General features: G+C 49.3%; 1 protein-coding gene across 2 annotated transcripts in view; it reads left to right on the top strand.

Annotated features, from left to right (window-relative positions):
- The window catches only part of LOC140588790 (NLR family CARD domain-containing protein 3-like), an 84,610-nt gene that overhangs the window by 29,051 nt on the left and 41,465 nt on the right, over positions 1 to 14,094 (top strand). The window lies entirely within an intron of this gene.

Consider the following 14,094-nt stretch of genomic DNA (forward strand, 5'->3'; position numbering starts at 1 on the left):
GAAGCAGGAGAAGGACACGTAAGAGTGAGGAATACGGGATTTACTGGGGAAAAGGAGCAGGGAAGCAGGAGAAGTACACGTGAGAGTGAGGAATACGGGATTTACTGGGAAAAGGAGCAGGGAAGCAGGAGAAGGACACGTGAGAGTGAGGAATACGGGATTTACTGGGAAAAGGAGCAGGGAAGCAGGAGAAGGACACGTGAGAGTGAGGAATACGGGATTTACTGGGAAAAGGAGCAGGGAAGCAGGAGAAGGACACGTGAGAGTGAGGAATACGGGATTTACTGGGAAAAGGAGCAGGGACATGGAATAGGCAGCACTACACAATCAGACGTACAAACCTCAATGACAGACCTGGGTAAACTGACTTGGATGCAGACTGAAATACACAGGATCGAACAGGCAAAACAGGAAACAGCTGGTTACAAACGGGATTGGACACGAGGTTAATGAGTGGGCGTGGCACATGAAAGGGCGGTAGGAACAGATTATGACAATAACCTTAACCCTAATCTGGGCCCTTAGGGTGATAGAACAGGCTGTTGCAAAGTAGGAAATATGCTACTAAAGCATATTAAAATGTGGTTTCCAATCCTACGGTGGAGCAGAACTCGCATTAAAACACATTTTGATGCCTGACAATGCCATACTTTTTCTAACCCTAACCCTAGCCTTAGTTTGCTAACCCTAACCCTGATTTGGGGCCTTATGGTGAAACAACAGGCTGTTGGAAAGTACAAAATATGTTACTAATGCATACTAAACTGTGGATTCCTATTCTATGGCGGAGCAGAATTGTCATAAAAACACATTTTGATGCCTGAAAATGCCATACTTTTTCCAATCGTAACCCTAGCCTCAGTTTTCTAACCCTAACCCTTATTTGAGGCCTTCGGGTGAAATAACAGGCTGTTGCAAAGTAGGAAATAAGCTGCTAAAGCAAGTTAAAGTGTGGTTTCAGATGGTCCCAGATCTATCATAAAAACACATTTTGATGCCTGGAAATGCCATACTTTTTCTAACCCTAGCCTAACCAGGAATAATGTGCTTGTATGACCACCTAGTGGACACTCTGACATTAGAATTCCAAACGTTAGAGAGTGATTTATTCCTGGTGCTGGTATCTCACGGTGCATCACATAAAAGGAGCTGCCATATCTGTCAAGTATAAACTTTGTTACCCGTGTAACGTGATTTAAAAATTCACACTGAATCTGAAATGAACGTCGAACAAACTGTTGTTATTCTGCTATGCTAGCTGGACCGCGGCCACGTCCCCACCATTCACATATCTCAAAATACCCAAGATATATTACCTGTGATGGCACTGTTCAAAAATATGCCATGAATCGTACAGTTGAAGTGAGAAGAGAAATGTGCTGGAACTGTGATGTGACAAAAGAAAAGGAAACAGAAGTGGAACCACTGTGGCTGGCCGACTTACCACCTACATTATGGGCACAAGGGAAAAATGACTTTGGAGGAATCAAAACCGCAGAACCGCTGAGAAAACAACCAAAGTCTGACTACAGACCGCAAAAAGCACAATATCCGCTCTCACAGGATGCAGGGAAAGGGATAGCCAGAGTGCATGCCGAACTCGTCAAAAGAGGAGCGTTAGTGGAAATCCCGTACTCCCCGGTGAACTCCCAATTCTGCCAGTGAAAAAGGCGGATGGATCATGGAGGTGTGTGCAGGACCTAAGGGGGGTGAATGATGCAGTGCATCCTAGAGTGCTTATAGTGCAAAATCCAGTGACTATACTATCCTCCATCCCACCTCAGGCAAAATGGTTCTCTGTCATAGACTTAGCCAATGCATTTACCTCCATCCCTGTCCATCCAGACTCACAGTACTGGTTTTCACACACGTTTCCAGGGAAAACGTACACCTGGACTGTAATGCCACCAGGGTCTACAGAATCGCAGAGTGTGTACACTCAGGAGTTAGGAAAAATCTGGAAGGGTTTTCTCCACCGGGAAAAAGTGTGTTGGTGCAATATGTGGATGATTTGTTGCTGTGCTCAGACAGCAGGGAAACATGTGAACAAGATACATGCGCATTTGTGGCACTATGGGATAGGTTGCGGAGGTAATGCCCCCCCCCCATTTTTATTTTGATGCATAGCCATTATTTAAGTTTTGGGTAGTGTCTATTTGGCCATAATATGGTGCAATATAGGTTTCGATAGCAGAGGGCGCTCGGTATTTTACGCACCAGTAACTGACACCACAATAGAAGAAGTCAGTACGTGATGATGCAGTGTGCAGATCACGCACCGAGTACACTCTGCTAATTTCTCTGCTTTTGCAGGTAAGCTGGGTGGTAAATAACCTATAAATTATAGACAACCATAATAACAGATTAGCGCCTTGGAGGGTACTGGATGTCGAGCTGGGAAGTCAGTTTGCAAGTTCGTGGAGTTGGTAAAAAATGACTCGCCATGGGGTGTAGCTCGAATGGCGCACTCGCGGTTTGTAGCGATCGCGGTAATAAACCAGTAAAAGGCATAGATTTAAAATGTTTAGCTTAATACATACACTGCATCAGCGAAATTAATAAAAGTTTAAAATAGTGATTAAAAACAGTAGTTAAAAACACGGTAAGACGGTAGTTGGAGTTCGTAAAAGTATTGTTTCATAGAGAAAATGCATTTTTTTATGGTTTTGTTAATGCATAGAAGTGATGTATATTGATATAAAAACTGTACAAATTTAGAGAGTAATTTCATTGCTCTTAATAGACACTTTCAGGACTATTGTGATATTGTGTTTTTGCAGTACAAGTGTATTGTGTTCCCAGTAACTGACACCACAATAGAAGAAGTCAGTACGTGATGATGCAGTGTGCAGATCACGCACCGAGTACACTCTGCTAATTTCTCTGCTTTTGCAGAATAAATATGTTGCACAGGAGAGGAGTTGGCCCATCATTTTCTACAGTGTAACATATTTTGGCGAGCCAGCCAGGAGGGTGGCGCTAGTGAGTCAACACCATCACCAACCACCTTCCTTCCCAAGAGACGAACCTTCATTTAAAAAAAAAAAATGGATGCTGTGCAGCTTCTGCGCGATCAAGTGAGTGCGGCCTTGTGGCAGTTGGAGAGAGAGCCTCTGGTGGACATCTGCAGGCGGCTGAAATGTTCAGGCCTGGATAGTGGGGAGTCTCACAGCAGGACCAAGAGGACACTCATAAAGCTTGCAGAGAGTGTGTTTGATGAGATCGAGGGAAGTGAGAAAGAGGGTCAAGTGGAACAGTTCTACAAAGACATAACCACATACATTCAGAGGCTAAGCCAAGGAGAGTGCCCCCCAGAAGAGGACACCCCTCCACATGCAACCCCAGTACAGACCACAGATGATCCGCCCAAAACCCGGCCAGAGCCGACACGAACTCTGCAAGAGGTAACATTGAGGAGGGAGTTTAAAATATGTGGGCAGATTGGAGAGAATGGGCAGAAGGATAAGTTATCCTACCTCAGTCTAGTCCGTCAGATTGAGAATGGGAGTGAAAAAGGACACTCGGAGACCGAAATAATTGAAGCAGTAATTAGGGCCATTAGTCCAGGAATGCCCCTAAGAGATATGTTGGAGATAAAACGTGGGCTGACACTGAGCAAACTGCTAACCATATTAAAGGGACATTACAAGGTAGACAGCCCCACTGAGCTTTACCATCAGCTCCTCAATATCTCCCAAGAATCTAAAGAAACTGCCCTGAACTTTATATTTCGTGCCATTGAACTCAAAGAGAAACTGCTGTGGAAAGCAGCAAACGAGGAGACTGATGAACTGTACAGTAGAGCCACAATCCAGCGGAAGTTCCTCCGTTCCATTGAAACTGGGCTGCTCAGTGACTCTATTAAGTACCAGTTACTGCCTCTCCTAAGTGATATGACCATAACAGATGAAGAACTGATCGAGAAAGTCAACGAAGCTTCAAAACTGGAAAACGAAAGATTTGAGAAACGGAAGAGGTATGCTGCAGCCAAGATTCCCAGGGTACAAGAGCTCCAAACAGAATGTCAGATAGCCCTGACACCTAGTCAGAGCTCCTCCAAACCCAGAGAATCCCCCACTGCAGTGGCTGTAAAGACAGTTAAAGGTAAAGAGATTAAGTCAGACACTCAGCAGATAATTGAAGAATTACGTAAAGAAATGAAACAAATGTTTATGGCAGCGATGGAGACCAGTCCCCGCTCCAGGGCACTAAAGCAGAAAGAAAAAGGCTGTAAAACCTGCAGAGAAGAGGGGAAAGGAGAACGCTGTATGCACTGTTTCAAATGTGGGCGAGAGGGCCACTACTCTCGTGGGTGTCGAGCCCAGAGACTGTCGGTGGGAAATGGGGAGGGATTACTGAGGTGGGACCAGCAGTAGTCCGAAGCCAAGGGTCCCAAAATGAGCAGCCAAGCCCACCACCACCCTCCAGTGAAACAGCAGCTGGTGCCCTATCAGCTGTCACTGAAGTCCGCTATTTATCCCCTCAGCACAAGTCAAGGTTAGTAAACCTGGTTGGAAACCGTTGTACTGTGAACTGTTTTATGGACAATCAGCCAGTCAGAGTATTGTGGGATTCAGGGGCACAGTCCAGCATAGTAAATGAAAACTGGCGGCAAAATCACCTTCCCCACACAGTTGTCAGATGCGTTTCAGAACTGTTGGATAGTGAGAGGCTCACAGTGGTTGCTGCAAATGACACGCCCATACCCTACATTGGCTGGATAGAAGTCAGTTTCAGGCTAAACCGTGACTCGTCTCCAACAAGTGAGCTGCAAGTGCCAATATTAGTATCAAGTGACCCAGCTGTGGCCAGCGACCCCATTATTGGCTACAATGTAATTGAAGCTATTGTTAATCAGAACGGAGCAAAGACCAAAGGTGGAAGAAAACAACTAGCACACTATGTGAGTAGAGCATTTGAGATAACTGTACGAACTGCGCACAATGTTGTCAGGCTAGTGCAGAACAGCGGTGAGGACTCGGAGACAGGTGTGGTACGTACTGGGGTAAGAAGAGTGCCCTTGCCAGCGAACCAAGTCACCACAGTTTATGTACGGGCGCAGATTGCTTCACACACTCGGGGCCAGGACATGCTGTTTTCATCTGATGGGGCTGATCCACCACCAGAGGGCGTGATTCTCAATGACGTATTGGTGCTAATTCCAGACAGAAAAGTGCCATACGTGCCCATTCCAGTAACTAACACTACAGACCACACCATTCTTTTAGAGGGTCGTAAAGTGCTTGGGCACCTCGAATCAATAAAAACTGTGTATGCAGCAGGCATTCAGACAAAAGTGAATGAGCAGACACAAGAGGACAAGAATGGTACAGCGTTGAAGCCACACAAGCACCAACAGAGATCAAGGTCATGGGATCCACCAGTGGATCTCCAACACCTGGCAGAAAGTCAACAAGCCACTGCGAAGGAAATGTTGCGAGAGGAACGTGAGGCGTTCGCATACGACGGTGATGACGTGGGTTGCATACCATCCCTAAAAATGCATATCACCCTCCATGACACAAGTCCTGTGCAAAAGACCTACATGTCTGTCCCAAAGCCCCTTCACAAAGAGGTGAAAGAGTATTTGCAAGACCTGCTCAACAAAGGTTGGGTCATACCATCGCGGTCCCCCTACTCATCGCCTGTGGTGTGTGTCCGCAAGAAAGACGGCACTCTTCGCCTTTGTTGTGATTTCAGGGAACTCAACCGCAAGTCAGTGTCGGACCGCCACCCAATACCAAGGATTCAAGACATGCTGGATGCGCTGGGTGGGAGCTCTTGGTTTTCAGTGTTGGACCAGGGTAAGGCGTACCACCAGGGTTTCTTGGATGAAGAAAGTCGCCCCTTAACTGCCTTCATCACACCCTGGGGGCTCTATCAATGGGTACGCATTCCCTTTGGTCTGAGCTCCGCACCTGCTGAGTTCCAGAGGAGCATGGAACACTGTATGGCAGGCCTCAGAGACACCATTTGCCTCCCTTACCTGGACGATAACCTGGTGCACAGCAGCAACTTTGAAGAGCATTTAGAACACATCCGACTTGTCCTCCGGCGTTACCAGGAGCATGGTGTTAAGCTGACCCCAAAGAAATGTCACCTGTTCAAGCGCAGTGTCAAGTTCCTGGGCAAGCTGGTAACAGGTGAAGGTTATACAATGGACCCAGCAGAGTTGGCCCCGGTGATGGCCGTAAGAGAAAAGACACCTGCAACCATCGGAGAGGTGCGTCAAATGCTTGGTTTTCTCTCTTATTACAGACCATTCATCCCCGACTTCTCCCGTATAGCCCATCCACTCTATAGCCTGGTTAGTCCTTCCCTTTCTGGGAACACTGGTCCAGCCTCGGCGGATAAGTTAAAAAAAGGGATGAAGAAAAGTAAAGGTCACTTACCGTCACGCACGCCCATTCAGTGGACCAGCTCCCACCAAGAGATACTGAACCAGCTTGTGGATGCACTTACCAGACCTCCTGTCCTTGGGTACCCTGACGTCACTGAGCCCTTTGTCTTACATTGTGATGCGTCACAGGTCGGGCTAGGCGCCGTTTTGTACCAGCGACAACAAGGCAAGATGAGAGTGATAGCGTATGGCTCCCGCACCCTGAGTCCGGCAGAGAAAAAGTATCATCTGCACTCGGGCAAGTTAGAGTTTTTGGCGATGAAGTGGGCCATTTGTGAGCGCTTCCGGGATTACTTGTACCACGCCCCCTCGTTTGTGGTGTACACTGATAATAACCCGCTAACATATGTGCTCACTACTGCAAAGCTCAATGCCACAGGTCACAGATGGGTTGCGGAAATGGCCAACTACAACTTCACCATCCGCTATCGTCCAGGCAAGACCAACGCCGATGCTGATGGGCTGTCGCGGATGCCGCTGGACATCGACAGCTATATGAAGAGCTGTACAGCTGAAGTTGGACAGGAAGCCATAAGTGCGTCTGTGGAGTCCGTAACAGTACAGCAGAGAGACCCTTGCCTAGGCGTTGGAGTTATCCAAGTTCGTGCTCTAAAGTTGATTAAGGAGTCGGATCCTAACTAGCTGGTCACACCAGACCAGATTCGTGAAGCGCAGAAAGCAGATGAAGCCCTGTCAAGAGTGCTCTGGTACAAGTCACAGGGTAGAAGGCCATGTAGGACCGAGGTGAAAGCAGAGCATCCCGCTGTAGCTGCGCTGCTCAAGCAATGGTTGAAGCTCCATATCGACCAAGATGGTGTCCTGCGCCGCCGCACAACCCATCGAGAGCAGCTACTGCTCCCTAAAGCCTATCGTCCCCTGGTTTTTAAAGAACTCCATCAAGACATGGGCCACTTAGGGGTGGAAAGGATGCTTGACTTGATTCGAGACAGGTTCTACTGGCCGCAAATGGCGAAAGAAGTCGAACATTTTGTTACAGAAGAATGTAAGTGTATGATGAAGAAGAAGCCGAGTAAGCAGACCCGTGCACCTCTGACCTCGATCCAGTCCACTTACCCGTTCCAGATTGTGTCTATAGACTTCGTCCACCTGGAAAGGTGTAAGCATGGCTATGAATACATACTAGTAGTCATGGATCACTTTACGAGGTTTGCCCAAGCCTATGCGACGAAAAACAAGGCAGCTAAAACAGTCGCTGACAAGCTCTTCAATGACTTTGCACTCAAGTTCGGCTTCCCGACCAGGTTACACCACGACATGGGCAAAGAGTTTGAAAACAAGCTCATGGCAAGATTGAAAGAACTCTCAGGTATCCAGGGCTCCCACACAACACCCTATCACCCGCAGGGAAATGGACAGGTGGAGAGATTCAACCGCACCCTGTTGTCCATGTTACGGACCCTAGAGGACAAAGAAAAGGATGATTGGAAGGAGTCACTTGCTAAGGTTGTTCACGCGTACAACTGTACGAAGAGCGAGGCAACAAACTATACCCCTTATTACCTAATCTTTGGACGGTCCCCACGTTTACCCATCGCCCTGGTCTTCGATCTAAAAAAAGATGAATCTCATATGGACTATGATGATTACGTTAGCTGCTGGAAAAAAAGAATGCAGGAGGCCTACGCAGTGGCTGCTAAAATCGCTGCCAAGGAAGCTGCTCGAGGAAAAGCATACTACGACAAGAGAGTTAAAGGAAGAGACTTGCAACCTGGTGATAGAGTTCTTCTCCGAAATCTCACTCCTAGAGGTGGACCTGCAAAGATCCAGTCCTATTGGGAGGACCAAGTTTATAAAGTGAAGGAGAGGAAAGCAGATGACAGTCCAGTGTATCGGATCAGTTTAGAAAACGGCCAAGGAAGAGAGAAGGTAGTGCACAGGAATCTTTTACTGCCCTGTGACTTCCTACCCCTTGAAAAGCCACCGACACAGACTGCTCAGCCCCAGAAAGACTCTACAAGTGTCACAAAGAGAAAGACCCGACCTCCATATCAACAGCAGCAGCCAGAGACCGGTGACACATCGGATGACGACTACAATGGCACCTACCAGTGGTACCTCAGGCCTGTTCCTGGGAGACGACAGAGGCAGAACCGACTCAACCCTATGGCGCCGCCCTTCCAACCTCAACCAAATCTTCATCTCCAGGAAGAGGATTTGCCACTACTAAGTGAAGGGGATGTGCCAGGTGGGCGCCAAAACCCTGAACCTGTCCTGGAAAGGCCACGACAGGGAGAGCCTGGGATTGACGTTACAACTGCAATCGTAGGAGACAGTGACCCGGTGAGACTTTTACCCCAAAGACAGCGGAAGCGACCGATTGTACTGAGCTATGACACGTTGGGTCAGCCGACTTTAGTTCAGAGGAACTGTCAGGTAACTAAGACTCAAGGTATTGAGAGTAATGCTTTCTGGAGACCATGGGCTGGGGAAGTGTGTTAAAACCATTGTCGATTACATAAGGTGAATAGAAATGTCAGGAGACATTTAATTTTGTGGGGAAGAGTGTGGCACTATGGGATAGGTTGCGGAGGTAATGCCCCCCCCCATTTTTATTTTGATGCATAGCCATTATTTAAGTTTTGGGTAGTGTCTATTTGGCCATAATATGGTGCAATATAGGTTTCGATAGCAGAGGGCGCTCGGTATTTTACGCACCAGTAACTGACACCACAATAGAAGAAGTCAGTACGTGATGATGCAGTGTGCAGATCACGCACCGAGTACACTCTGCTAATTTCTCTGCTTTTGCAGGTAAGCTGGGTGGTAAATAACCATAATAACAGATTAGCGCCTTGGAGGGTACTGGATGTCGAGCTGGGAAGTCAGTTTGCAAGTTCGTGGAGTTGGTAAAAAATGACTCGCCATGGGGTGTAGCTCGAATGGCGCACTCGCGGTTTGTAGCGATCGCGGTAATAAACCAGTAAAAGGCATAGATTTAAAATGTTTAGCTTAATACATACACTGCATCAGCGAAATTAATAAAAGTTTAAAATAGTGATTAAAAACAGTAGTTAAAAACACGGTAAGACGGTAGTTGGAGTTCGTAAAAGTATTGTTTCATAGAGAAAATGCATTTTTTTATGGTTTTGTTAATGCATAGAAGTGATGTATATTGATATAAAAACTGTACAAATTTAGAGAGTAATTTCATTGCTCTTAATAGACACTTTCAGGACTATTGTGATATTGTGTTTTTGCAGTACAAGTGTATTGTGTTCCCAGTAACTGACACCACAATAGAAGAAGTCAGTACGTGATGATGCAGTGTGCAGATCACGCACCGAGTACACTCTGCTAATTTCTCTGCTTTTGCAGAATAAATATGTTGCACAGGAGAGGAGTTGGCCCATCATTTTCTACAGTGTAACACATTACTAAATTATCATGCAAAAAATGGCCACAAAGCCTCAAAGACAAAACTGCAGTTAGTACGAGAGGAGGTAGAATACCTCGGACATGTCCTTAATTCCCAGGGCAGACAGCTGGGAACCAAAAGAACTGAGGCCATTAGAGAGGCACCTGAACCTCAAAGCAAACAACAGCTGATGAAATGGATGGGAATGATTGGCTACTGCCATCCATGCATTCAGGATTTTGCAGAAAGGGCCCAGCCACTCCAAGATTTAATGCATGGAGGGAAGGGACTGCGTCCCTCTGACCGACTGGACTGGACTGAGGAAGGAGAGAAGGCGTTCTCTGACATAAAAAGAGCGCTCTGTTAGTGGGAGAATAGTTGAAAGGCCAAATCAGACCATAAAAGGGAAAGTTGCCAAGCTTTGTATTGAGACAGGGTTGGGCTGGGTGACAGGTCTCCCACTTGTACTCACTGCCATGAGGGCCAGGACACACCAAGCCACTGGGGTAGCCCCGTTCGAGGTGCTCACAGGGAGACCCATGCCGATGCCGTATCCAGGAGGGAAAGTGATGTTAGAAACTATAGATGGTGATTTGTTAACTTATCTGTCCAGTTTACAGGGTACACTTTGGTGCCTACATCAACAGGTGAAGCACACTGCGACTGACCCCCCAGCGGTGACTTTGACCTTGGAGCCAGGAGACTGGGTGCTCATCAAGGATCTTCGGAGGAAGCACTATTTATAACGCTGTTGGAGAATTGTCAGTGGTTGTGCATCACAGGAAGATTTAAAATTCTGTATAGTAAGATCCTCCAAAAGCCATCTGATGAGACAGGCAAGTGAAATTTGTAAGAAGCAGTACAGTGGTAAAGATAAGAGATACACTGTGGGGATGTTCATATTCAGCATCCTGATAAAGTCATCCTCTATGCAAGAAATTTGTTCTATTGTGCATGATGTTTGCATTGTACTAGGAAGCAAATATTATACACAATCTGTAGAGATGAGTATTTCAAATATCAAATCTAAAGTTCTAAAATTAAATGTACAACAAGAACCTGAAGACACAACATCATACATAAATGAAGAATGTTGTCCAGCTCTTGATACAGTAAAGTTCCCCTTCTTTAACTGGTTTCAATCAATTAGATTGAAATGTGAAGCTGAGACAAAATTAGAATCCATCCATCCATCCATCATCTGCCGCTTGTCCGGGGTTCGGGTCGCGGGGGCAGCAGCTTCAGGAGAGGCACCCAGACCTCCCTCTCCCCAGCTACCTCCACCAGCTCCTCGGGGGGGACACCGAGGCGTTCCCAGGACAGCCGAGAGATATAATCCCTCCAGCGAGTCCTGGGCCTGCCCCGGGGCCTCCTCCCTGTAGGACATGCACGGAAAACCTCTCTGGGTAGCCGCCCAAGAGGCATCCGCACCAGATGTCCAAACCACCTCAACTGGCTCCTTTCGACGTGAAGAAGCAGCGATTCTACTCTGAGTCCCTCCCGGATATCCGAACTTCTCACCCTATCCCTAAGGGAGAGCCCAGACACCCTGCGGAGAAACCTCATTTCGGCCGCTTGTATTCGCGATCTCGTTCTTTCGGTCATTACCCATAGCTCATGACCATAGGTGAGGGTAGGAACAAAGATGGACCAATAGATCGAGAGCTTGGCTTTTTGGCTCAGTTCTTTCTTAGCCACGACAGACCGGTTTAGCGCCTGCAGAACTGCAGACGCCGCTCCGATTCGCCTATCCAGCTCCCGATCTCGCCTACCCTCACTCGTGAACAAGACCCCGAGATACTTAAACTCCTCCACTTGAGGCAGTACGTCTTCCCCAACCCGAAGAGGGCAAACCACCCGTTTCCGGCTGAGAACCATGGTCTCGGACTTGGAGGTGCTAATTCTCATCCCTGACGCTTCGCACTCAGCTGCGAACCGCCCCAGTGCATGCTGGAGATCCCCAGCTGATGAAGCCAACAGGACGACATCGTCTGCAAAAAGCAGCGAGGCAATCCTGAGGTCACCAAACTGGACACCCTCGACACCTTGGCTGCGCCTAGAAATCCTGTCCATAAATATTATAAACAGGACCGATGACAAAGGGCAGCCCTGGCGGAGCCCAACACGCACCGGGAACACGTCCGACTTATTGCCGGCAATGCGGACCAAGCTTCTGCTCCGTTCGTACAGGGACCGGATCGCCCACAACAGCGGACCCCAGACCCCATACTCTCGAAGCACCCCCCACAGAGCACCTCGGGGAACCCGGTCGTAAGCCTTTTCCAAATCCACAAAACACATGTAGACTGGATAGGCAAACTCCCAGGCCCCCTCCAGTACCCTCGCAAGGGTATAAAGCTGGTCCAGTGTTCCACGACCAGGACGAAAACCGCATTGTTCCTCCTGAATCCGAGATTCGACTATCGATCTCACCCTCCTCTCCAGTACCCCGGAATAGACTTTCCCAGGGAGGCTGAGAAGTGTGATCCCCCTGTAGTTGGAACACACCCTCCGGTCCCCCTTCTTAAATAAGGGGACCACCACCCCGGTCTGCCAATCCAGCGGCACTGTTCCTGACCTCCACGCACTGTTGAGAAGGCGTGTCAGCCACGACAGCCCCACAACATCCAGAGCCTTCAGGTACTCAGGGTGGATCTCATCCACCCCCGGGGCCCGGCCACCACGGAGCTGTTTAACCACCGTGGCCACCTCAGCCCCAGTGATGGGTAAGCCCCCCCCACCACCCTCGGGCTCTGTGCCCTCAGATGTCTCAAAGGCAGTGTGCGTAGATGTATTTGAGGCAGGATTGAGGAGGTCCTCAAAGTACTCCTTCCACCTCCGGGTGATGTGCCCAGGTGAGGTCAACAACCCCCCCCCCCCCCCCCCCCACTATAAATAGTAGGAACCAGGAGCTGCTTCCCCCTCCTGATACTCCGGATGGTTTGCCAGAACCTTTTTGAGGCCGACCGAAAGTCACTTTCCATGGCCTCACCGAACTCCTCCGACGCCCGGGTTTTTGCATCTGCGACCGCCCGAGCTGCGTTCCGCCTGGCCCGCCGGTACCCGTCAGCTGCCTCCGGAGAACCCGGGCTAATAATTCCCGGTAGGCCTCCTTCTTCAGCCTGACGGCCCCCCTCACCTCTGGTGTCCACCATCGGGTACGGGGGTTACCGCCACGACTGGCACCGACCACCCTGCAGCCACAGCTCCGTACGGCCGCTTCCACAATGGAGGTCCGGAACAGGGTCCATTCAGACTCAATGTCCCCAACCTCCCCCGGCATGCAGTTGGAATTCTGCCGGAGGCACGAGTTAAAGCTCCAGCGAACAGGAGCGTCTGCCAGACGTTCCCAGCATACCCTCACAATGCGCTTGGGTCTACCAGGTCTGACCGGCTTCCTCCCCTGCCACCTGAGCCAACTAATCACCAGGTGGTGATCAGTTGACAGCTCTGCCCCTCTCTTTACCCGAGTGTCCAAGACGGAAGGCCGCAGATCAGACGATACGATTATAAAATCGATCATCGACCTGTAGCCCCGGGCATGTTCATACCATGTCCACTTATGGACACCCTTATGCTCGAACATGGTGTTCGTTATGGACAAACCATGCATTGCACAGAAGTCCAATAACAGAACACCACTCGGGTTCAGATCAGGGAGGCCGTTCCTCCCAATCACCCCCTTCCAGGTTACACTGTCATTGCCCACGTGAGCGTTGAAGTCCCCCAGCAAAACAACGGAATCCCCCCGCGGCACGCCAAATAGCATACCGCTAAGGGAATCCAAGAAGGCCGGGTACTCCGAACTGACATTCGGCGCATAAGCGCAGATGACAGTCAGAGACCTATCCCCGACCCGAAGGCACAGAGAGACAGCCCTCTCGTTCACCGGGGTAAACTCCGTTGTTAATGCACCGAGCTGCGGGGCCACCAATAGCCCCACCCCAGCCCGGCGTCGCTCACCCGCCGCAACTCCAGAGTAAAAGAGCGTCCAACCCCTCTCCAGGAGATTGGTTCCAGAACCCAAACTATGCGTTGAGGTGAGCCCGACTATATCTAGCCGATACCTCTCAACCTCCCGCACAAGCTCAGGCTCCTTCCCCACCAGAGAGGTGACATTCCATGTCCCGAAAGCCAGTTTTGTCAGCCGGGGATTGGACCGCCAGGGCCTCCCTTGGCCGCCACCCGATCCACAAAGCACCGAACCCCTGACATTCCCCCTGCGGGTGGTGAGCCCACCTGGGGACAGTCCCGCGTGCCTCTTTCGGGCTGTGCCCGGCCGGGCCCCACGGGCCAAGGCCCGGCCGCCAGGCGCTCG

This window comes from Paramormyrops kingsleyae, chromosome 4 (genome assembly GCF_048594095.1).
Source record: "Paramormyrops kingsleyae isolate MSU_618 chromosome 4, PKINGS_0.4, whole genome shotgun sequence".
Taxonomy (NCBI): domain Eukaryota; kingdom Metazoa; phylum Chordata; class Actinopteri; order Osteoglossiformes; family Mormyridae; genus Paramormyrops; species Paramormyrops kingsleyae.